Source organism: Schistocerca gregaria, chromosome 4, assembly GCF_023897955.1.
Source record: "Schistocerca gregaria isolate iqSchGreg1 chromosome 4, iqSchGreg1.2, whole genome shotgun sequence".
NCBI classification, from domain to species: Eukaryota; Metazoa; Arthropoda; class Insecta; order Orthoptera; family Acrididae; genus Schistocerca; species Schistocerca gregaria.
In genome coordinates this window covers 714650691-714677774 of record NC_064923.1, presented here as the reverse complement: position 1 = coordinate 714677774, position 27084 = coordinate 714650691, and the positions used below count along the sequence as shown (strand labels likewise).

At 39.3% G+C, this 27084-nt stretch overlaps 1 protein-coding gene across 4 annotated transcripts in view; it reads left to right on the top strand.

Moving 5' to 3' along the window:
- LOC126266917 (uncharacterized) overlaps positions 1–27084 on the top strand; it is a 174928-nt gene that overhangs the window by 24690 nt on the left and 123154 nt on the right. For 2 of the 4 annotated variants that reach the window (XM_049971604.1, XM_049971606.1), the window contains exon 2: positions 14665–14758. The exons of the other annotated variants lie outside the window; for them this stretch is intronic. The gene's annotated coding sequence lies outside the window, so the exon portion shown is untranslated. The remainder of the gene's footprint in view (positions 1–14664; positions 14759–27084) is intronic. 4 annotated transcript variants of the gene reach the window in all.

Sequence of the window (27084 nt, the reverse complement as noted above, 5' to 3'; positions counted from 1 at the left end):
AGACTGGCTGCAGATGAGGGCAAAGTCAAACCCTACCATGGTTGGGGTGAATCTGATGCAACGTAGGCCAAGTGAAAACATTAATTACATGGCAATGAACAATGTGTACTAATGTTCCAACCTGTAGGACAGTTATAATATTACAACTGCGAGACAACCACAAAGTACTAATAGTTAGCACTTCAGTGGTCAAAATGTACTTCGTTGAAAGCTTATAGAATTAAATACCTTGAAGTACATGAAGATTTTATTAAATCAAAACATATCGTTCACACATACTGGAATGTATACACGTTTTTAATCAAAGGTCTGCACATTATCAGTGTGTTCCTCTGGTGTATGAACTGAGACAGCAATATCGTCAAGGTAGTTTGAACAAACTGGCACTTTTGCAGTCAGCTGCAAGCAACGTTTAAAAATGGCGGGTGCGGAAGCAGTGTTGAAGGGCAAATGCAAATACTTGAACATTCCTAAGTGTGAATTCACAACAAACGCTTTTTGTGATTTTTCATTCAAAGGAATTTGCAAGCACGTATCATGAAAATCTATCTTAGAAAAGTAACATCCTGTCCATGAGATCCTCAGGGTGAGGTAATGGATAAGTGTCAACTATTGTCTGTGAGTTGACTTTAGACTTGAAGCCAACACAAACGCAAATGCAACCAGAAGGCTTAGGCAACAAAACTAGTGGACTTGCCCATTGACTAGCTTGAATGAGAGCAATTACACCTTTATCTTCCAATTCTTTCAATTCACTAGCTACTTTGTCTCTTAAAACATTTGGGACGGGGCGGGCTCCATTGTCTTTCAATGTAACTTGTGCTATGAAGTTATTAGCTTTTCCCATTCCTTCTGAAAATAGTTCAGGAAATTCTTTAAGCACACTAGCAACACTGTTGTTTGGTGTGAAAGCCGACACTGAAATTACATTGTCTTGGATGCTAAGTCCAAAAAAATCAAAGGCATCCAAACCTAATGTTCTTACTGTCTTATGATTTCAACACAGTAAAATTCACTGTCCTAGTGTGAGATTTATAAGTGGCAGGCAAATTACACTGTCCAAGTACTGGAATTTCCTGTCCATTGTAAGCAGTGAGGTGCTTGCTAGATTTAGAAAGGCGTGGTGAGCCTAACTGTTCGTATGTGGCACAATTAAGCAAAGTTACTGAGGTACCTGTGTCTAACTGAAAGTTCACACGACGACTAGCAATTTGTAATGAGACAGATAGTTTGTTAGAATGTTGTTGCACAGCACTAGTGCGAGGAGGAGGCACAATTTTCATTTTACCTTTGTCAAGACCTTTTGTAGGTTTTGAAAGCACATTGTTCACTGCATGTGCATGAGCTTATTTTTCCTGGGAGTTGGCAAAATTAGTGTTTTTGTGCTGTAGCAAACTAACTGTGTGGACATGGCCTATTTTTTTTTCACATGTGTAACATGTTGTGTTACATGAACAGTCCTGTCTTTTATGGTTATCGAAGCATCTAGGGCAAGACTTCACTAAATTCACAGGTCTGTTTACATATCTACGAGTCTGCCCATGTGGTTGTGTATGTGCTCGTTGTTGTGGGTGCTTGGGGCGGACGCAAGCAAGGGGCGACTCAGCCCGACAAATCGGCGCCTGGCGCCTAGTCGAACTTATCGGCCGCTATGGCACCCGAATCATATAGCTCTTAGATTTGCAATACTTGGAAAAGTGATAGATCAGAGTACTTTAAGATCTGTTCCTGTATTCTACTATTTGGTACATGGAATGTTATAGCATCCCCTATCATTAAATCACTGTAAATGTTGCCACAACTACACTTAAATTTGCATTTTCTAGTCATGCCTATTAATTCTGTGTACCACTGGTGGTATGTCTATTCCAGCTTCTTCTGCAAGTGAAAGAACTGATATCTAGCTGCAGCTACTTGGACTTGCTGGTTATATGATTTAGTTAAAGCAGCAATTACTTGATCATAGCTGAGTTTGTCGGGAGACACGATCGGGAATAGTTTTTGTATGAAGCTAAACACCCACAATCAAAAAGAAGTATTGTAACTTAACAATAACTTGAACATGATGAACTTGACAATGTGCTCGGAACTGAGTCAGGTATTAGAGCCATTCCTCTTCTGTGTTGTTAAATCGCCGGAATGTTGTCATGCTGGTTGGTGGCACTTGTTGGACTGATCGGTTGGTTGTGCAGCGACGCAGCTCGTGCAGCCAGTAGTTGTTGTACCGTCATCAGTAGGGTAGCAATTTGTTGGTTCTGAAACTGAAAAACATGTGTTAGCTCCATCACATTGGTCATCTGCAGCTGAGGTTCAGGGACAGGGGGTGGAGGGGGTGGTGAATTCATGGTTTACGCAAATACATTATATCAAAAAGCAAATAATGCCACTGAAAAGAGAAACTTGATTAGTTCTGCGGCTCCCCTCCTGTAATACATGCAAGAACACAACAACAAATTAGTATATATAAACACGATCACCCCTGCAAACTAAAACACAGGAGAAGCTAGCAAAACCTTTGGCCAAGTTTACTATCTATGATCGCCACTGAATTATCCTCGTCACCGCTGTACTATCCTCATCTTATACCAAGGGAGCAAGGGAAATAATGTTGTTATGGGTGGCCGGTATCCTCTTTCTATGACATGAATGCTCACATGGATTAACACGGTTCTTTATTTACAAGAACAGGAAGCTACTTATCTGGAATGGAATCCATTTGTTGTGGTATAAAAGTGGTAATAATAGTCCTCTTGCGGCAATATCAGTAATCTTGCTGTTGCCTACTTTAATCTCGCTGCTAGTCCTGATCTGGTCGCTATGCCCTGTCGTAACTGGATTGAGGCAGAGAGTCAGTAAGTGAGAATGAATGACAGATGCCAAACTGGATTGTACATTAGTGTCAATGAGTTAGTCACTGAGTGTGGGTCCTCCAGTTCGCGACAGCAGCCTACAAACTTGCTGTTGAAAGGGCATTGTCGGTGTGTTGCTTGTGAGTCTGTCTCTGGCCTCTCTTGTGAAAGGCATGCTTGATCGAGTGCCTACTATCCATCTTTGAGCTGCATCTTTGCCGACTGGTGTAGGTGACAACTTACGCTAGCACAATCCAGATGATATTTTACACATGTCGGCCATTGGAGAGTCCCATGTAATTCTTCATAGGCCTCAGTGGTCTATTTTGATTTTTGATGGAGACCTAAAAAATGACAAGTCTCATCAGGAACTGGTTAATGTACCCAGCTGTTTGCTACATTTAGGTGCAGACAGCTTCTGAAAGTGAAAATGCATTGTCAAAAAATGATTTTCACTGACAAGTTTACTTGTGAAGATTTGAATTGGTTGCTAACCCAGTTAAATACCAGTTTTCTGATAATCACTTGTTTTACGTGAACAGTATTTAGAAATCAGCTATTCTGGTTTCTAATTAATCAGCACTATAGCTGTTTCACTTTAATTAAATATAGCAGCTAGTCAACTTCTTTGTCCCTTCAGTATTTTTTTCTCTTAGTTCGCCATCTGGGTTAGCCGACATTTTTATAAACAGATTCATACATGACAACCCAAGATCATTTCAGAAATGGTAGAGCACATACATTGTATGGAATATTGATTGTTAAAGAGGAAATCTGGCAGCGAGAACAAAATTTCCAGAATAAATATTGGAGTGTTTACAAGACCAGTCAGAAGCAGTATTGGGAAATTGACTGTTGAAAATTGGACTGCGAGACCTCTGTTTTTGTGGTGATAGTGACACATAATGGCAGTAATGCAGCATTGATGTTCTTGCTCAGTGCACAGAAAACGTTCAGTTTAGGGCTATCATGAACATGTTGCAATGTTTGATGTTAATTTTCACTGCCCCAAATCCTACAGTTGTCGCCGATTTAGATTATTCAAACGAAAACACACAGCTAGCACGCTCGGGTCCAGTGAAGGCAGCCATCTTTAATGCAACTACTATTAGTGCTCTGTAAGGTGCGTTTTGGCACTAGCGAACTACACAAGACAAAACTTGCTGTATTTCTCTACAAATTGACAGTACAGTCACCTCTGTAGTGTATATCTCACTGTGGGTAATTAATAACACACAAATCCTTACTTTGGGAATTCCGATATAGGCAGGATGTGAGGAATTTATGTCTTAGCCTCTGCATTATAAATTTAATCATAATTGTTAGTTTTGCATTTGTGCACGAGTAATAGCAAATAAAAAGAATTAGGTATGCCAGCAGCATAAATGTAAATACAGTAAATGACAGGTATTTTATTTCCACTAATTGTATGAGCTTCAAAACATGGCTAGACTGCAGTTATCCTTTAAAAAATGTAATCTAACAAAATTAATATCATTCCATGACTTAAATGCAATAAAAATTATGCCTTTTTTTTAAAAAAAAAAAAAGTTCTCCTTATGAACATTGGCAGGTAGACTTTTACTGGAGTACTTTAATGCTTGTCATTACCAGGCAATTGCTCAGAAGTTGGCAGGCTGCATGACTGATGGATGGTCATGCTTATGTACCCAACTAATTGTCGTGGTGCAGCGAGATGGACAGTCCAGTGCATAGTCCACGTTGGGTGCCAAAATGTAGCAATGCAGTGGTGATATGATCACTAAAGGGGATGGAAGAGCCTTTCTCACCATTTTGTACACTCAATACGCTCAGGTGGCACATCTTTATACACGCCAGAGCAGGTCTTATTGTGACGGTGGTCACATATGCAGCCTACCAAGTATTGCTGGAATGTTCTGAAATGCCAGTTACTGCTCCATTGCTCTTCCTGTAGTTGCAGAGCCACTGCACAATGTAAGTGCTGAGCTTTCAGTGTTGGCAAGTTCCTGGATGTCAGCAACAGATCCTGGCTCAATCCCACATCACTACATGGTTTTGTATGGCTTCCCAGCAACAGAAATCAAAGTTTATCAACAGAAGTGTAGTTGCTAGGTGTTCAACTTAAGACTATAAATCTCTCTCTTCCTTCCCCCTCCTCTCTGCTGCCTTGCTCCCTCCTCTCTCCCGCCTTTCCTCCAAATGTGCTGCAATGTGGGTGTCTCCATACATCTAATTAGTCAACTTGAATTCATCGTCTTCCCAATCAAATTATTTGCAAATTTCTGACAAGCTTAAAACTGTGTACCAGACTAGTACTCAAACCCGGAACCTTACACATTTTTTGAGGGCAATACCCTTACTGACTGTGCTGTCTAGGCTTGACTCTTAACCCAAACCCCAGCTTCACTTCTGCTTTGCAAACTTCACAAAAACTTTTTTGCACACCATGCAGGAATAACACTCCTGGAAGAAAGGATATTGTGGATAAAAGGCTTATCCACAGCCTAGAGGACTGTTTGCAGAATGAATCCTTCACTCTGCAGTAGAATGTGTGAGGTTTTGAAGCTTGGTCTGGAATTAAGATGTAGGATCCAGCCAGTGCCATGTTAAGGTACACACATCAGATACAGCGGAAAAGTATTATCAGACATGGCAACACACTAGGCACCACTGAAGTAACAGTATTAGTATTATAGCTTTCTAAATCATAGGACTATTGGTAGCTACCAATTAATAATGACTGAGGGGTGCCCAGAGGAAAGCTTGTGAACTTCGAATCATTTGATCTGGCTTAAAGCCAGAGAAGAGTTTGTCAAATTGTATCAGTGTGAGACCATGCTTTCGTGAGTAAATGTTGACCGTCAGCCATTTGGATGTGTTTGAGGTGCACTAGTAACTCATTTGTGAGGTAAATTATCACTACTGAAGTGATTGTTGTTGCCATATTGAACTTCTTGGGATCATTAGTGATGCCAACACTCTTCAGTGGTGAGGGTTTTAAATTGAAATATTAATTTGCAGGTCATTAACACCTTGACTTACAGGTAGTTAATAATTGTACAGAGGGTATTATTTGTTCTGCAGGTTTGTCTTTTTGAATTTTTACATTAACTGTGCGTCTGAGGTATGACTTTTGAGGTTATTTTATTGAGGTTCTAATAATTGTACCACAGTGGCCTATAACAACCTTGCCTAAAATTAAAGTACCTGTTTGCACACCTTATACCGTTTGGCATAAATGCATATTCTCTAAGGGGGGACTGGCAGTGAGTATGACTTTATACGGGAATGTCACTGGTAGGAGTAGCAAATTTAGAAAGAGAAAATGAATGTGTTTGCCAGAAGTAGTTTGCTGTCGAATTGTTTCCTTTTTTTATAAAATTGTGAACTACACAGGCTTGTTTCAGAGGTGAACGTTGTGGTCGCAAAATAATGTTGAAATCTGTACCACAAACATTTTTTAATTTTGATGATTTGTCAAATATAATTGAACTCGCTAACGAAATGTACCTGTTGGTGCTGAGAAGTTAACTCACCAGGAAAATAGTAGTAGTTTCTCAAGTAAATGGGTGTGCCAGATATGTCCTGGAAGAATCACTTTTGTTTCATTCTATTTATCTACTCCAGTTTTGTTCATTGCAAGGACCAGGTCTTCTACATGTTAAAATCAGTTGTACTCTACCCTCTTGCTGTGTCACCTATTCCAGGCATTTTGTGGATTCATTGTGATAGGTGGTACATGATTGTCATCTTAAGCAAGTCTCATTGACAAGTTCGCAAGGAAAGCAATGAAAGTCCATAACTTTTAGTGTAGTTCTCCTCCTTCAAGTACCTTGGTATGCATATTTTTGAGTAATGATGTATCATTCCTTCAGAACTCTCTAGGTCCACTTCAATAACTAATACAATTAGACAGTTCATAAAACAAACAAATATCTGTGTTATACAACATGATAAACACTTTGCTGTCAGGGGGTTTGTTTGTGGCTACAGTTGTAAATCATAGCCAATCTAACATACTATTTGATGGATGCCAGTACGTGGTTGTGGTCACATGATGTCATTTTAAACCAGACTATCAATTCTAACGAATTTGGAGTGCTTACATGAATTTATTTGTGCAGTAGTTTCATCATCAAGTCATGGAAAGGGGGACTGTTTACATGAATTTACATGTGCAGTAGTTTCATCATCAAGTCATAGAGTGGTTGTGGAAACAGTTAACAAATTCCAGAATGAATCTTTCATTCTGCAACAGTATGTGCACTGTTTTGAAACTTTGTGACAGATAAAAAGTGAGTGCTGGAATGGGACTTGAACTTGGAACCCTTCCTATGGCTGGCAGTGCTACTACTAACTGAGCTATTGATGTATGACTCACAGTCGACCCTCTCAGCTTTACTTCTGTCAGTACATCTCCCCTACCTTCAAAACTTCAATTCCAGGAGCAGTATGCAATAATATGCAAAGCCTTTTCTGCCCAGTATCTTTCCTCCCATTAGCATTAGTTTAACAAGGCATACAGGAGAATTTCTATGAAGTTTACAAGGTAGGAAATTTATTTATATAGCTTATGGCTAGCATCACATTACACTAGAGAACTTTTTAACAATCATATATACAGGGTGGTCAGAAACAATTTGAAAAACTTGTAAGGGTGTTGCAAGGGAGAATGTAGCTAGGAATAGCTGTTGAGAAAAAAAAATCAATGCATTATGCTGTTTTAGAGTTATTTAGCATTGAAGTTAACCAGTCAGATCGTAACATGTGCAAATTCTAGCATTTGCACATGTTAAAATGTTGCAGTGCACAGACATCTGTGGATCCCTGGAGTTACCATTTGTTAAAATGATCATTACTAGTTGAAATGTGCCTTTTTTGGAAGTGGTAAATTTAAGCGAGATTAGCAAAATGGTTTGCTTGGTTTGATGAAATCAAATGTGGAACAGGTTTAGCAACACACTGTCTGGCACCCACAAACTGCTCAAATTTGCACACACGATGACCTGGTAGGTTAACTTCAATGCTAAGTAACTCTGAAACTGTGGAATGTGTCAAACTTTTTTCTTGACAGTTATTTCTCAGCACAACCTCTCCTGCAACATCTTTGCAGTCTTTCTAGATTGTTTCTGACCACTCTGTATATACTTGACACACACAAAAATTCATAATTATAAGTTATCCAGTGAACATAACAGTGCTTCACAGTTGCTAAACATGTATGGGAATTTTAAATTTGATATACATTCTAACTCTAGGTTGATAGGATGCAAATTTTGGCTCTTCTTGCAACTTCACCTACATGAGGTATGGGACTCAAAATTTATTGTGTCGGAATGTGAATGGAATCTAGTTTCTGGGATAATTTGTTGGAAAAGTAAGTGAAAGAGCACATTCAGCTGGCAGTAGTAAAAACACTCTGATCATAAATCAGTTCCACCATATTTGAATATCCAACATTGGGCCTTCTTTACTATTACTGTAAAAACCTTGATTCGCTTAATCTGAATGGATAAATTGGTTGGGGTGATTGGTATACGGGGTATGAGAGAGACCACTCCAGCTGCTGGATCTGTGAGGATAGAAGCTTCATTTCATTATTTTACATTGTTTTAATCTGTGAATGGGTAGCATTACAAAGTTGATAATTTAGATTGTGTAGTAGTATTCTGATCATAAGCCAATAAGCCAGAAATGCAATGTTCCTCATATACAGGTTTTCCATTATTACTGATTACGAGGAAGAAAATGAAATCATTTATTTTCCCAGCAAAGCATTTCCTTTCTGGCGGTTTATTTTAACAGGAGACATGTAAATTGTTGGTCAAAAAAATTATATAGTTTATGTCCAGCTGAATGTTTATTAGAGTAGTGTGTAAAAATTTGAAATAAATTGCTCAAGAACTTTTTGATAACAAGATTTCCCATTTACATAATAATATAGATTAAATTTATAGTATTTACATAGCACAGGAGCTTACAGACATTAACCCAATTGCTGAATACATCCTGTTTATGTCATTGTTGCCATCAGTACGTTCTCCAGAGTGCCAGGAAATGATCATTTTGGGAACACTCATAAGCTGAACTGTTTGTTGTTCTGCACCACACTCACAGCTGGAAAGTGTTGTTAATCCTAATTTGTATAATGAGTCGCCACATCTGCCACTATTTGTCCTTATACTGTTGAACACCAACCAAATCTTTTAGTGCTCTTCAGAACCTGGTATCCTGGACAAGATGCAGTGCAACTTGAGCTCTTCTGGGGTAGCATTGTTTTGCTATATTTCCACTCATGGATCTGTTATTGTTACTCCGTTGCCCGTCAAAATGTTTGCACCTCATAGAGGTGGAAGAGGGAAGCCAAAATGGTTTTTATAGAGTGCAGAAATGTGCTTATATTTAGGGTCATAACGATCACTAACTATTTTTGTAAACCTCTACTTTGAAGCAGATTCTAGCCACAAAAATGGGAGAAAGGGCCTGGCAGTATTACTGCTGTGGGGGTAGGTCATGAGTCATGCCTGGATCATTAAATTGCTAGAGCATTTGCTCGCAAAAGGCAAGGTTGCCGGTTTTTGTCTTGTTTGGCTAACAGTTTCTGTCTGCCAGGAAGTTTCAGATTGCATATTACCTTAGCAGTCACCATCAAACATTAATCTCTGCAGATGAAGTTGTTGGAGTATCAGTGGATGGAATTGAAGATTATTGAACAATATGATTTAGAAATGTATGTGATAAGCATTGTTGGGAAGGATGAGGAAGACATGCCTGGATTCAGTGGTCATGGCAAAAAAACGCTATGGAAAGGTTTTTAAAATAGAGAAGCATTTTAAGAAACAAAATTGAAATGAAGCTGATAGGGTATGAGATTTTCCTCTATTGTATTGATAAGAATTTCAAAAAGGGAAACAATTTGAGTAATAGGAAAATCCCGTATGCTAACTGGATGTATAAATAAATAAGTGTATGTAGTTGTGCGTTTTGGTAAAATTGAGTAGAAAAGTCATTAAAACTATCTTTATTATGTATGAAGGTTTATTATTGAGCACATTCTGTCATGGTTGTTGTATTTGTTTGCACGATTTATTTGTTATGGACTTCGTGTGATGATCACAACTGCAGTGCTGTGATGCACCTGATACATATATTTTGTAGTTGGTTGAATGTCATAATCTGAATTGGATGTCCACCTGCCCCCCCCCCCCCTCCCCACACACACACACACACACACACACACACACACACACACACACACACACACACACACACACACATATATATATATGCTAATCTCTTATCTCATGTATAGTCAATGTGTAATAAAGTATGATTGTAACTCCAAGTTGTCGGAATACTGATTTAGTAGATGTTGGTGTCAAATCAAGATGATTTCATCTAGTCGGGAGTTCGATGACTGCTGCAGGGCAGATGTATAGTTTTTTTTTTTTTAGTAACACACATATTGACAGAAGTCTTGCAGTTGAGGGAGGCAGTACAGGAAGTAGTCAGTGAATTTCAAAGTAAACTTATGTCTATTGATTAGTGGATGGCCATTATTGAATAGTGGTAAGATTCTATATGGACTGTATGTTTGAAAGTCCAATTCAAAGACTGGCTTTGATACTGCTCTCAGTGCTGTTTTGTTTTATCAAGGCTCTTCAACTCTGTACAGCTACTGAAACCTACACTGAGAAGTATGTGCTTATTATATGCAAGCCTTGGTCTCCCCCTCCCATTTTTACCTCATCACATTTGTCTCCATTACAAAAGTAGATACAAGTTTCTTCCCTTTTAGCAGCAGTTTATTATATTTTGCTGAAGCAATGAAATTGTGCTAGTTATTTCTGTTTTTAAGAAAGGTCATCACAGATGATCACAACTACAGGCAAGGCACACGGTTCCTACTTGTTTTTCATGACCTTGGGGGGGGGGGGGGGGGGAGGGCGCAGTTAAATACACGGGAATTCTTAAGAAAAAAGAGGTTTTGCAAAACAGATCTGTCTATTTCTCTGTGAGATCCAGAAATCAGTAGATAATAGCACAAAGGCTTGTGCTCTCTTCTTTGCGTTCTGGAAAGCATTAAACACGGTCCTGTACTTTCTATCTGGCGCAATACGAGCTTATGGAATACTGGACCAGCTTTGGATTTATGAATTTCTAGCAAATTGAACTTGAAACACTGTTCTTAACAGCCAGAAATTATCAGACATAAATAATCTTTGAGTGTACACCAAGGCTGGGGTACAGACTGTTACTGTTCATGATTTTTGTATATGACTTGGTGGGTAACATTGGAAGCTCTATGGGGCTCTCTGGAGATGGTACTGTTGTGTATAGGGAAGCTGAGCACTAGAAGATTGTAGCAAAGTGCAGGAAAATCTACATAGGATCAGCATATGGTGTAAAGACTGGCAATTGAGCCTAAACCCCTTCCCCCCCCCCCCCCCCCCCCCCCCCGATCAATAACTGGCAGTCAGGAATGGCCCACTTTCCATTATTATATCATGTGCCATCTGTAGCAGGGTAGAGTCTCCCTCTAGGCTTTTCCATGTAGTACAGTATCCAGCGAAATACTGTGGTTCGAGGACTAGCCATTCAGCTGGCTCCTGTCCAACTCCTTTACTTTTTGTTTACAATAATAATTACATTTAAACTCCAGTTTGTTTTTTGCTCCAGTTGTCATCATGCATCTCTTTTTGCTCACCGAACAGTCCTGAGTTTTTCAGCGGCTTTCACATTGGAGGTCCTTGTCTCACAGCTTTATGTCAAAACTGTTGAAACACTGATTGTAAGCTTTTCTTTTCAAACACTTTGTAAACATAGTTTTGGAAAACCTATTTAATTTATCAAAAGCCCTCCTGCTTTTTATATTCCTCTATTTATTTATTTTCTTGTCAATCCATTTGTCTTCAACTACCATAAAAACAAAAACTTATGAACCAGTTATATGACTACATTCTTAATTTGTACCATTCTTTTTCAAACAAGTTGGTTATATATTCTTTTAGTCTTACTGTAACTGAGTTTTCGTTGTACTTCCAAACTTGATCTGATAAGTATCTCCATTTGTTGCTGATGCTTATTTTCATTATTTGAACCTTAAATGTAACTGGAGTCGAACAATCACATGAAGTTGTAGGAAAGGCAGATATCAAGCTGAAAGTCAGTGGAAGAATCTTAAAGAAATGGAATTTACCCACAGAGGAGGCATCTTGCAAGAACTTCATTCTGTTGCTTCTCAGTATGGAACCCTTACTACATATCATAGCTGAAATGGAAGAGATGAAGAAAATAAAATGCTGTGTGTTTTGTCATGGGTTCAAAAAAGTATTTATGAGAATATCACGGAGATGCTTCACAGTCAAGCAACATTACTTAGTTCCACAAACAGCACACAAAGTGACTATGACATTAAAATTGAATTTGTACAGAAGCTGACAGCCTTTATTCCCACATGCCATTTAACACTGGAACAAGTAAGGGCAAAATGACGATAAAGTCCGCCAATCACCATAAAGTGACTTATGGAATATAGAAGTAGATGTTGATAATAACTCACCATTGGACAACTTTTACTGAACTAAAAATTCAGTAACTCCAAATTATGAGATAAATGTTGCCTTCAGTGTGAGCTATATTTTCTGCCAATGTATTCTACTAATGAATTTTATTTTATGTGTAATCTGATTCAGGAAGAGAGACTCAACCAGATTTCATTGGATATTTGCACTAGCGTATTGCCAAAATACTATCACCAAATGTATTTGCTCCAGTCAGTACTCTGTTCTGGACTGTGTGTACTCTGTAGAGAGATGCAGATTTGAAAGCTGAGCCACTGTGTTCAGATTCTCATTTGGGTGCCTACTGTTCAATGTTTCTATACTCAGAATGTTTGTCTGGAAGTCTGTTATGTATACTCAGTGTGAAATAATGCATAAAAGGGATCAAATATTAATCTTTCTATTTGCTTAAATTAGTGCTTTGACATACTGTCTTATTGTCCAGTATGCAGTAAAATATTACAATCATATTTTTATGAGAAAATGTATGAGATGTTACCAAATATGGGAAACCAAATTGCAAACAAGTTGTACATGCAGGATAATCTTAAGCAATTTTTTTGTGATAGATACGTGGGATATTCATTCCCCATATACCAGTGCTTCCAGGTGAACACAGTGCTGTTCGAAAACAACCATGAAGCTATATTCTTAATACAGTTTCCTACATGTCACAAACTGTTAGTCACATTTCATCAGTGGCGCAGTGGTTAGAACACTGGAGTCGCATTCGGGAGGACGACGGTTCAATCCCGCGTCCAGCCATCCTGATTTAGGTTCTTCGTGATTTCCCTAGATCACTCCAGGCAAATGCCGGGATGGTTCCTTTGAAAGGGCACGGCCGCCTTCCTTCCCCATCCTTCCCTAATCAGAGTATGTGCTCCGTCTCTAATGACCTCGTTATCGATGGGATGTTAAACACCAATATCCTCCTCCTCCACATTTCATCAGTGTATTTCGAGCAGGAGGGTACAGAGACGTTGAAAGATATCTTTCTTTCTTTCTTTTCTTATTTTTTTAAATTTATTATTTAAAAAAATACTTTAGGTTTGTAATTCTAATTGAGTTTCTGTTTGCATATTGTTTTAACTGCACTTTTAATTAAGACACATGCTACTTCTTTACAGAAGGGCATAGCACCATAATTTAAAAGATGTTATGCTTTCCAGACAGGTGGAATAGAGAAGCAGCTTTTTTCTGTATTTTAATTCCTAGCCCTTTACTGGTTTTAATTTAAGCATACCCTGCATTTTCAAAATTATATGTGTTTCGTATTTCCAGACTAAACAATGCATAGGCTAAATCAGCAGCCACGTAAAGATTTTGTGTAGCTATCATGTTAATCAAAAACAATAAATTTTAGGAAGTATGGCCATTAGATACAGATGTACATACAGTAGTTTTCAGTTATGGCTTTGATTTTTGTATTGCCTTTTAATCAGTTTTTCAGTTAAGTTTGATTGTGAGATGCTAACGGCGAAAGAGAAAATAGGTTTCACCAATCCTGGGTCAAATTTTGAGTCTCCCCACTTTGTTCAATGTTTGGTGAATTTTAGTGAGTGGAAATGTTTTTGGAATGTTCTATATTTTTATTTATTTATTTACTTATTTATTTATTATTATACCACAGCATTATCAGTTGGCCTAAATTTTACAGCTTCATATGTGCTGCCTCTACATGAATTAAATCCCCTGCCATATTTTTCTGTCTGTATATGAAGTTGGCTTATCTCGGGAACTACTGTAGGGATTTTGACGTAGTTTTCAGTAATAGATAGACTGATTATTGAGGGTGGTTTATGTATATATTTATCACTATACCAGACAAGTCATTCGACTGTAGATGCTTCGTATTATCCGTGCGAAGCCAGGGCAAATTGTTAATTATGTATAAAAGTAAAGTTAGGAAAAATAAAAGTAGATCCTCAATTTAAATGCATTCTTCTGTACAATTGTTGTATTTATATTTATTTTTGATGTATTATGTTTTTCTTTTTTATGGTGAAAATGATTTCATAGGAAAAGAAATTGGTAGCAAGACTGTTATGCAATTGAAACGTAAACAGGAAAGTTTTGAAACTTATAATAAACTAGTTTTACTACTGCATTTTCAGTTTTGCTTGTTAGATATGAAGGTTTTTTTATGTACTACTTTGATTTTTATTCAGTAGAAGAAATTATTTGTTTTATGAAAGTTATTGTAGTTGCTGCAGTTAAGTTGTTTTTGCTTTTGTTATTCCTGTTTAGTTTATTTCCCTTATTGTTTTCAGGCTTCTCTTATAATTTTGCTGGATCAAAATATTAATTGAGGCTTATTATTGTGAAAAAAGAAGCTTCTTTTCAATCGTGGTCCTCTTAAAAATAGTAAGTATGTAGCATCGGATTGTCATTTGCTGTAATTCTGGTGTAACTTCGTACTTTGCGGTAATTTGCCATATCTGCTACCACTAAGATATGAGAAATTAACAACAAAAAACACCCCCACCTCTTTTCCACTTGTGTTTGTGAAAAATCTGATAATTTTTGTAGTTGGAGAATTTGAATTTATATGTAATGTCCTGAACAATGTGAAAAACAAGACTTTCATGTTCTTCTTCTTGGAGATTTTGACATATAATACTAATATTATGTGGACCATTTTAATACCTCTTAATGCTTTTTTGCAGTCAAGAGTTATAGTCTTCCACTTTTCTTTTCCATTAACTAGAATGTGTGTGTTGTCTTGTTGTATCTAAAACTTTGGATCTTACCATCCTGTCTTTTTAGTTGTTCTTCGTGACCTTTCTCTTTATCTTCAGTAACTGCATCAAAAGTTTGGATTGCCTATATTCTATTTCTGTTTAATGTTGCATGAAAAAAAAACTCATTACGGAACCTCTTTTTAAATAAGAGTTCATTGTTAATTGTGCAGCAGTTGATCTTCTTGAAGAAACTTTGTTTTGTATCACCTAGGACAAGTCTAATATTTACCACATTGCTCTTTAATTTAATTCTGCTTCTGAAAATCAAAAAAATTTGACTGACTTAGGAACATAATACTTTTCTTCTTTCTTTTGCTAAAGTGTACTGCCTATTTAATGTACTGTACAGTGAAAGTTTTCAGAGATCAATTTAATCCCATTTCATAATTTTACTTACCTATGTTTTGGATAGAACAGTAGCAACATGAATCATACCTTACTGCCAGCATCACATTCGTAGGCAGGTTTCCATTTGCCATACCCACCATTACTTTTGTGGCATGTAAGAGAATTACTCACTAGTTAATGACTGTAACAAACACTTAAAACTTAGAACAGGAAGCTGTATGAAACCCAAAATTAATAAGCAGTACAATCTTGAATTCAAAATGAAATATATATGTATGACAGGGTGATGGTGGTCATTTTTAAGATTAAAATCTATATTTATGCACTATTGGTAATTTTACATAAATTAGGCTTTGTCATATGCAGATAACAGTACTGTAGTCAAATCCAAAGGGACAGCCACAATCTTAAATGTTAAAATGAACACGGCCCATATGCAGAGTCAGGATGTGAGCTTTAAGTGAACATGAACAGTCACAACTCCAATAAACTCCTTTCTGTATGAGGTTACCAGTTTTGATCTGTTTTAGACCATCTTCAGACCTACCATAGTGACAGTAGACTGTAGTGGTGAACAGAGCAAGCACTACACTACAGAAGGTTCCTCTGTGTGTTTGGGGGATGAGGGCAGGGGGCCTTGCACATGCACATGTACCTGTGCTCCTGTGCAAATGCACTGCACGAGAGATTGTAATGTTAACCCCTTCACACAGAGTGATTCACGAAGATATACAAATATTTTAATATGTTATTCTACAAGTAAAACTAAAGAAAGAAGTTCATATAAACATAGATCCGCAAATTTTTGGTTACAGAGTTATGGTTCATAAAAGATTTTGCCTGAAATTTAACAGTTTTGCTAATATGAAGCCATCGCAAAACTGTATGAGGTTAAAGTAAAGCATGATTTCCATTTAGTTTGTTGTTTTGGATGTGGTGAATCTAACAAAAAATGTCCCGGATGTGTATATGCAGTAGTTTTCCAGAACATCCAGAGGAGCAAAGAAGTAACCTCATAAAATTTTTAATTTATTAAATACTTGGCCCAGTTTATTTTTTAAATTCCAGACAATTGCTTAACCTTATGACAGAAGCAGTAGAGAATTTAATTTTGAAAAAAATGATGGTAATTATGTTAACTGAGACTGTATGAATGTGTCAGATGATCTGCTTTTATTAATACCATAGCACATGTGAATTCATGTTAAACTGGAAAAAACAAAGTTCATTGTTAAGGATGTTGTACGGTGTACAAACAGTTTCACAGTACACTCACAATAAATGCTCAAAAATGCCTCCACTGAGTTCAATGTGTTTAGCTGCACGTGTATGAACAGATTTTGTTGTTTATTTCAATGTCACAGTGTTGTTTTTAATTTCGTCGATCGCATTCATAATGCGAGCAAGTAATGCCTCACGTGTATTGATTCTGTCCTGATAAACTGTCTTTTATTCATTCCCATACACAAAAATCCATTGGTATTAAATCGGGCGATCTGGGTGGCCACAAACATGTAGCACCACGACCAATCCATTTGTGGGGAAAATGTCCATTTAAATGTGTAGTAAGTTGGTGAAATGTGGAGGTGCACCATCATGTTGAAAATACATTTGCAATCGCTTAGCAAGTGGAATATCTTCGAGAAAGTGGGGCATTTCTTCTTGAAGGAATTGTAAGTACATCTTGCCAGTCAGACATCCTGGAAAAATGAATGGTCCGATAAAGTGTGTGTTGATTATATCACACCACACATTTATGCTAAATCGCTGCTGGAAATTGTGTTGCACTGTTGCATGTGCGTTTGCTTCAGACAATACATGCTTGTTATATAAATTGTTTATACCATCTCCAGTAAACTTGCCTCATCAGTAAATAAAATTTATTTGTGTAACTGCCAATTAGTATTTAATCAGTTGCACAACTACAAGCGAACGGCCGGATATCCCAGATGTAAATGATGCAGTTTTTGTTCATGGTAGGATACAGATTATTGTATTTCAGTGTACGTCATACCGTAGATTTTGAAATGCCCAATCGTTGAGAGATACGTCATGTACTGGTACCCGGGTTACGTAGAACAGTATCCATAATATCCTAATTGTCGTCTTCACCTATAGAGTGCTCGTACTGATTATGAACGCTAGGTAGAGAACCTTTCTCCCGCAACATTCGAAATACTCCACTAATGGTTTGTGCATTCGGAATCCTCTCAGTTGGATAATGTATCACATTTGCCATAAACAAACACCATATCAGCATATTCCTCTGTCGTAAATTTGAAAGGCATCCCTATTTCATAAATAATCTACAAACTACAACAGTTACTATGTGGTTTCACTTAAATAAACTGTTGTTGTTATGTTCTTTCACTGAACAATACAGAAAACTAACTTGTTTCAGCTTTCGGAAATGACTGAAACAACTCACTATTGGTCACCAACAATGACAGAAACATTTCTACATTCTTAATGAAAAGTACACACATTTACTTGTATAATAATCTTTGCTTCTCTGGATGTTCTGGGAAACTACTGTAGATACATGTCTGTGGCATGTTTTATTAGATTCACTAGACCAATAACAACAAAATAAGTGGCAATCGTGCTTTACTTTAACCTCGTACAGTTTCATATTTTTGAAGTTTCTAAATTTCAGGCAAAATCTTTTACTAGCCATAACTCTGTAACTAAAAATTTGCGGACCTATGTTTACATGAACTTTTTTTCTTTAGTTTTACTTGTAGAATAACATATTAAAATATTTGCATATCTTCATGAATCGCCTTGCATATACTCTTCCCTCCATTAACCAACTGACTATTTGTTGACGAAGCCTTGGGATATGCCTTATCAATGAGGCCTTTTTTGTTGAGTTATGCGATTAATTTCGTGGTACATCTTCATTAGGTATTTGATCTGCCCATCTAATCTTCAGCAATTTTAGGTAGCACCATATTTCAAAATCTTCTGTTCTCTCATTATCTGCATTGCTTATATTGTTTTACTTCACTCCAAGGCTACACTCAAGACAAATACCTTCAAAAAGTTTTCATATTGCTTAAGTTTATATTGGATGTTAACAAATTTCTCTTTTTCAGGAGAGCTTTTGTTGCTGTTGTTAGTCCATGTTTTATTCTCTGTTTGCTTCATCTATCATCAGCTATTTTGTTGCCAAAACAGCAAAACTTATCCATTACTTTCAGTGTGTCATTTCCTGAAGTAATGCCTTCAATATTGCTTCATTTGATTTGACTAGACACTATTACCCTTACTTACTTTTGTTGACTTTCATCTTATAACCTCTTTTCAAGACACAATTCAATTCGTTCAATTGATCTTCCAATTCCTTTTCCATCTCTGATAGAATTATTGGATGGTTACAATTAAACTTTACCTATGTAACGCATTATAACATGGAAACTAATTAACATACGAGGAACAAAGTTGGTAACATCAATATCAAGGACATGGGGAAGAGAAATAATGCAGTATCAGTTCAATTGAAACACATTTAATGTGCTGACACGGTACATAATACCATTAAATACCGGTGCGATTACAGCTACAAAAGGGACTCAGTATTGTGCTCATCAGTGTCCAGAAGAGTCTGAAAACACAGGATTGCATTCTGCATAGCTTGTCCATAGGTATGTGGCTACTGCTCTAGATATGCTGTGCTTCAGATTAGCATGTGTGTGAATGTACTCCTGGTAAACCTTCTCCTTCAGGTAGCCCCACAACCGGAAATCACTGGGAGTGAGATCAGGCGATCGTGCCAGCCAAACATTTGGAAACGATTGGCTGATAATTTGATTGTTTCCAAATGTGTTTCAGAGAAGCAGGTGAACTTCATGACCAATGTGCGATGAGGCCCCATCTTGCATGAAAATTATTGAGTTCAGTGTGTCTGTCTCCTGTAGGGTGGGTATAACATGCTGGCAAAGTATATCACAGTAACGCTGGCCTGTCACACTGCACGTCTTTGGTCCTTGAGCACCAACCTATTCGAAAAAGAATGGCCAATGATGAACGTAGTTGTGAAGCTACACCATACTGTGACTCATTCACCATACAGAGAAACTTCATGCACAGTGACTGGAGGTGAAGATTCCCACACTGCAATTTTGTGTCTTTACCTCACCTGTCAGAGAAAAACGAGCTTCGTCTGTCCATAGGATGGTCCAGGGCCAGACCCTATCAACTTCAATCCTTACGAGAAAATGGAGAGTGAAGTCAACACATCATTGTGCGACATGCGGTGCAAGCTGCTGTACAATATGGATCTAGTACAGATATCATTTGAGAATGGTTTGAAGCACCTTCTGTATAGTGGACCATGGAATGGTCAACTGTCGTGAGAAAGCACGCATACTGCCTGACAATCGGGAATTGTGCGCAGCATTGTCTACCTTAGCAAAAGCGATTTCCTCAACCACTTGTGGTGCAACCGATCATCCGAACATCAGCCTCTTCCCAGAGCGACACCCAGTTCTCCAGTTGATTTGAACTTAATCAAGCTCCGCTCAGCAGGTGGAGAAAGAGTACCCTGCCGTAATCCTTTCAGACAGTGATATTCTCGAAGTGCTGCTGCTCCTTTTGCCCAAGCTTATGTTCACATGTCAAGTGCACTGGACAGGTGTGTGAGACTATGAATCATGATGACTGATGACACCACCTCGTGACCATAGTTGGAACTGGACAGTGACGCTGTGATGCATGGAAGTCATACACCCCATACTCTGGACATTAATGCTTCCAAGTTTGGTACTCAAGAGGTAATTAGTTTCTACACTCTTGGAAATGGAAAAAAGAACACATTGACACCGGTGTGTCAGATCCACCATACTTGCTCCGGACACTGCGAGAGGGCTGTACAAGCAATGATCACACGCATGGCAGAACGGACACAACAGGAACCGTGGTGTTGGCCGTCGAATGGCGCTAGCTGCGCAGCATTTGTGCACCACCGCCGTCAGTGTCAGCCAGTTTGCCGTGGCATATGGAGCTCCATCGCAGTCTTTAACACTGGTAGCATGCCGCGACAGCGTGGACCTGAACCGTATGTGCAGTTGACGGACTTTGAGCGAGGGCGTATAGTGGGCATGCGGGAGGACAGGTGGACGTACCGCCGAATTGCTCAACACGTGGGGCATGAGGTCTCCACAGTACATCGATGTTGTCGCCAGTGGTCGGCGGAAGGTGCACGTGCCCGTCGACCTGGGACCGGACCGCAGCGACGCACAGATGCACGCCAAGACCGTAGGATCCTACGCAGTGCCGTGGGGGACCGCACCGCCACTTCCCAGCAAATTAGGGACACTGTTGCTCCTGGGGTATCGGCGAGGACCATTCGCAACCGTCTCCATGAAGCTGGGCTATGGTCCCGCACACCGTTAGGCCGTCTTCCGCTCACGCCCCAACATCGTGCAGCCCGCCTCCAGTGGTGTCGCGACAGGCGTGAATGGAGGGACGAATGGAGACGTGTCGTCTTCAGCGATGAGAGTCGCTTCTGCCTTGGTGCCAGTGATGGTCGTATGTGTGTTTGGCGCCGTGCAGGTGAGCCCCACAATCAGGACTGCATACGACCGAGGCACACAGGGCCAACACCCGGCATCATGGTGTGGGGAGCGATCTCCTACACTGGCCGTACACCTCTGGTGATCGTCGAGGGGACACTGAATAGTGCACGGTACATCCAAACCGTCATCGAACCCATCGTTCTACCATTCCTAGACCGGCAAGGGAACTTGCTGTTCCAACAGGGCAATGCACGTCCGCATGTATCCCTTGCCACCCAACGTGCTCTAGAAGGTGTAAGTCAACTACCCTGGCCAGCAAGATCTCCGGATCTGTCCCCCATTGAGCATGTTTGGGACTGGATGAAGCGTCGTCTCTACGCGGTCTGCACGTCCAGCACGAACGCTGGTCCAACTGAGGCGCCAAGTGGAAATGGCATGGCAAGCCGTTCCACAGGACTACATCCAGCATCTCTACGATTGTCTTCATGGGAGAATAGCAGCCTGCATTGTTGCGAAAGGTGGATATACACTGTACTAGTGCCGACATTGTGCATGCTCTGTTGCGTGTGTCTATGTGCCTGTGGTTCTGTCAGTGTGATCATGTGATGTATCTGACCCCAGGAATGTGTCAATAAAGTTTCCCTTCCTGGGACAATGAATTCACGGTGTTCTTATTTCAATTTCCAGGAGTGTATATTATAACGTTAAGTAGCGAAAGTTTGAAACTTCCTGGTAGATTAAAATTGTGTGCCGGACGAGTCTCGAATTCAGGACCTTTGCCTTTCGCGGGCAAGTGCTCTACCAACTGAGCTACCCAAGCACGACTCACGCCCCGTCCTCACAGCCTTACTTCTGCCAGTACCCCTTCTCCTACTTTCCAAACCTTACAGAAGCTCTCCTGCGAACCTTTGAGGTACATCAACCATGGACTGTTGGAGGGGGATTGTAGTAACTGCACCACTAAGAGGAAGAAAATGGGTCCGGAATGCAACGTTTGAAAAGAGAAGCGATCGGAAGGGAAAGAATACATTAACATGAAGGAAAATGTAGTGCCAAAGAAATGTCCTACCCTCGGAGCACGCACATGTCAAACAGAATGTGGTCAACATTTTTCACCTGAGTACCCGCAACATATATTTGACGTGTTATATGCATTAGATAGTTTTGACTTGCAGTCAGCATATATTCCTGCTATGGTGCAGGTAGTCCCTAGGGCATGCGCGTATTCCTCTGGTACTACAGAGTCGCGGTGGGTAACAACATGCCTATACCATTTCCAGAATGAAGAGGGAGTGTACATGAAGGTGTGTAAAATGTTCTTTCAGAACATTTTGCAGATATCGGACAGTAGGATTACAAGGGTTCTTCTGCACAAAGTGCAGCACCAGACCAAACGCATCGATAAGTGTGGCGCTTGCCCTGCTAAAAACGAAACGCCAATAGCAAAGATGTTTGCGGTAGAGAACTTCATAAAACGGTTTTCATCATAGATTGGAGCCATTATGCACGAATGAATGAAATAGTGGATCAGAAGTATTTGTCACCAGACCTGAGCATGGGGAAGCTATACCATTTATGTAAAGCCGAACATTATGATCTGGTCTCATACTACATATTTGGTCACACATTTAATACAAGATTTAATCTGTCCTTTCATCCCCCTGTAAGTGATTCCTGCCATAAATGTGACCACTATAAAATCAAACATACTGCAGCTGACACCGCGGAGGAGAAGGGTAAATGGAAATGTGAAAGAGAGTTACACCAAGGAAAGACCGAGAACGCCCGTACAGGAATGCATCGCAATGCGGCAGAAGGGAGGCATCAGGATAACGATAAAACTGTGATTACATTTGATCAGGACTTTACCACACCGGTACTTATGACAGGTATCTGTTAGTACAGGCGGCAATTGTAGACATACTGCCTTGGAATACATGACGTATGTACCTGAGGACTGCAAGAAATTGTATCGTGTCTTATGCATTACATTAAACATAACATCCAAACAAAGTGATTGTTTATGTTCTCGGATCAATGTGGCAAACAAAATTGGAATATCAAAATGGCATTACTGTGTCAATTTGTGGTTCTGCATGCAGACGTCGCATTGGAAGTAATCCACCATAAATTCCTAGTCAGTGGGCATTCATACCTACCATGTGACCAAGACCTCGGTATCACCACAAAGAACAGGAAATTTCACCTGACACATACACACCCTCTGACTGGATCAGTGTCATTATCACTGTACGAAAACAACCACCCTTCACTGCTATAGTGATGACAAGGCATGATTTCATGTCCACAGTTCGTTTAGAGAGAAACATATGTAACCGTAAAGTGAAGACACAAAGTACCAGGGTGCGTTGGTTCCATATTCAGTGGCTTCAGTATAAAGCATCCTCTCCCCGTATCGTGTTTTATAAGTACTCCAAAGAGCCAGATGTCCCGTTTGCTGACGTCAGTTTTACTAAATGAGGGTTGAAAGTAATTGAGACTCTGGACATACTATATCCCAATGGACACGCTGTTAGTGCATTGAAAAAGACTGATTTAATGACCTTACTGCAATTCGTACCCCTGGTGTACCATGGTTATTACTGTAACTTGAAGACATTTGCACAGCCATGTGATGACACCATCCCTGAAAATGAAGATACAGGTGATGAACATTAACACCTCATGTGTATCTTGCCAGTGTTTGACTACAGAGTGTAAAGCAATAACAGCCTATTCCACATGTTTCGTGTATTACAGCCAAGAACCCCGAAACAACAGTAGACTAACCAACACAAAAATTGGTCTAAAACCACTATGACAGTTAACTCCACGTATAGCCGATTACCGGACACCATACCACTTTATGTATACTACAATCATTGCTATGCACTGCAATCAGTAACTTGCACATCAATTCTGCAAACATCAGTATCTTCCAGTGGCCATTTCCACAAACCAGTGTGCTGTGGGTTAGGACACTAAAGTGCTGATAGCCTCATTTGATCATTGAGGGTTAAGTCTACATCTACATCCACACTCCGCAAGCCACTATAAGGTGAGTGGTGGAGGGTACCTTGTACCACAACTAGTAGTTTCCTTTCCTTTTCCACTTGCATATAGAGCAAAGGAAAAACGACTGTCTATATGCCTCCAAATGATCCCTAATTTCTCGTATCTTTCCTTTGTGGTTCCTATGCTAAATACATGTTGGCAGCAGTAGGATCGTCAGCTTCAAATGCTGGTTCTCTGAACTTTCTCAGTAGTGTTCTTCAAAATGAATGTCTTCTTCCCTCAAGGGACTCCCACCTGAGCTCCTGAATCATGCTGTTTGAAACTACTGGTAACAAATCTAGCAGCTTGCCTCTTGAATTGCTTCAGTGTCTCTTCAGTTTGAGCTGGTACGAATCCCAAACACCCGAGCAGTGCTCAAGAATAGGTCACACTAGCATCCTATATGTGGTCAACTTTACAGATAAACGTCACTTTCCAAAAATTCTCCCAATAATCCGAAGTAGACCATTTGCCTTCCCTACTGCAATCCTCACATGCTCATTCCATTTCGTATTGCTTCACAGTGTTACTCCCAGATATTTAAACAATGTGACTGTGTAAAGCAGGACACTACTAATGCTGTATCCAAACATTATGGATTTCTTTTTTCTACTCATCTGCATTAACTTAAATTTTTCCATATTAAGAGCCAGCTGCCATACATCACAACAAATAGAAATTTTGTGTAGTTCATCTTGTATCACCCTACAGTCACTTACTTTAGACACCTTTCTGTACACCAGAGCATCATCAACGAACAACCACAGATTGCTGCCCACCCTGTCTGCCAGATCATTTATGTGCATAGAAAATAGCAACGGTCCTATCACACTTACGTGATGTTAGCCATGTTTCTGATGAATACTTGCTGTTGAAGGCAATGTACTGGTTTCTGTTACTTATGAAGACTTAGAGCTAGACACATATTTGGGAACCTATTCTGTATGCACGTACCTTCATTAACAGATTTCAGTGGGGTACTGTGCCGAATGCTTTTCAGAAATCTAGAAATATGGAATCTACCTGTTGCCCATCCTTCATAGTTCCCAGTAAATCGTGTGAGAAAAGAGCACGCTGGGTTTTGCAAGAGCGATGTTTTCCGAAGCCATGCTGATTCATGGACATGGGTTCTAGGAAATTTATTATATTCATACTCAGAATATGTTTTAGAATTCTGCAGCAAAGTGATGTTGAGGATATTGGTCATTCAGAGCATGTACAGAAAAGTTGGAGTCTTTCTTTCTCAATCTCCAGCTAATTTCATGTTCAGTCAGTCTAGTAGTCATAGACTTACCTGATTGACCTACACACAATTTGTGTGAAATGTTGTAAATTCCACTCGCTACTATAGGGGTAAGCTTGTCTTTATTGTTGAACATAATGTGGACTACAGTATTCCTAGTGTAGAAAGATGGTGTATGTTTCCTGGATTTTGGTTCAGTGGTGAATACCTGTGAAGTCGTACCTACATGCAGAATGTGTGCCAATTTGGTGTCAGTGTGATTTTTTTCTGAGAATGATACAGAAGTGTGATTATCTGTGTCTTTTTATTTCTCCTAAATATGTTAGATAACTAGGTAAAACTATAACCATGACTGAGTGTAATTTCTTTGATTATTTTTTCTTCATTTTCAAAATCTGATTTAATTTATGGTGTAGATAGCAGACAGTGTACCAAATCAGATCAGAGAATGTAGATTATCTCTGTTTTTATTCAGTCTGTAAAGGACCTAAAGAAAAATTTGTTAAAGGAATTTTGGTTCCTGCAGAAGAAATAAAAATGTAAGGTTTGCTGGTGACATTGCACTTCCATCAGAAACATCAAAGGACTGTGGTCCTACAGAAGAATGCTGAAGTAGAGATGAGTGGGGTGAATAACTAATGGAGAGGTACTGAATAATCTCGAGAAAAGAAATTTTTGGTCTGAGACAACTTGACTAAAAGAGACTTTATTATAAGAGGGATGTAGTTTGAGGTCATTACTCGGAGATGATGAGGCTTCCACAGGATAGAGTGACATGCAAGGCTTCATCAAACCAGTCTTAAGATTGAGGACCAAAACAACACACCTATCAGCAGCAGACTTTTTTGGAATTGGAATTATTACATTCTTCTTGATGTTTGAGAGTATTTTGACCATCTTGTGTATCTTCCACACCAGGTGAAATAGTTTTGCATGAAAATGCTATGAGAGGAAGCAGCTGTTTGGGTGCACTTTAATAACTTTTCTTATGTCTTGACCACACAGCGTATTATTTCCAAAATCACCTTGTGTGTTTTGACATTTTCAAGGGCAGTGCTATGTCAATCATACAAAATTGTTCATTAAGGTAGTGGGGTACATAAAAAAATCTACTCACCAAGTGGTGGCAGAACACACACGTAAAAGATTATAATTAGGCAAGCTTTTAGAGCCAGTGGCTCCTTCAGGGAGAAGGGTTGAAGGGGATCGGAAGAGAGGTGAAGGAAAAGAATTGGAGAGGTCTAGGTAAAGGGATAGATTTCAGGGAAGTTTTCGAGTGTAGATTTAAGTGTCAGGAAGTCGTTTCTGAAAGTATTTGTATGGAGTGAAACATGGACAATAAATAGTTAGGACAAGAAGAGAATAGAAGCTTTCGAAATGTGGTGCTACAGAAGAATACCGAAGATAAGGTGGGTAGATCACGTAACTAATGAGGAGGTATTGAATAGGATTGGGGAGAAGAGAAGTTTGTGGCACAACTTGACTAGAAGAAGGGATCGGTTGTTAGGACATATTCTGAGGCATCAAGGGATCACCAACTTAGTACTGGAGGGCAGCATGGAGGGTAAAAATCTTAGAGGGATGCCAAGAGATGAATAAACTAAGCAGATTCAGAAGGACGTAGGTTGCAGTAGGTACTGGGAGATGAAGAAGCTTGCACAGGATAGAGTAGCATGGAGAGCTGCATCAAACCAGTCTCAGGACTGAAGGTCACAACAACAACAACCCAGAACCATGGATCAGGGGAGACATACTGAGCAGAATGAGAAGGCGACTTTCTCAAAA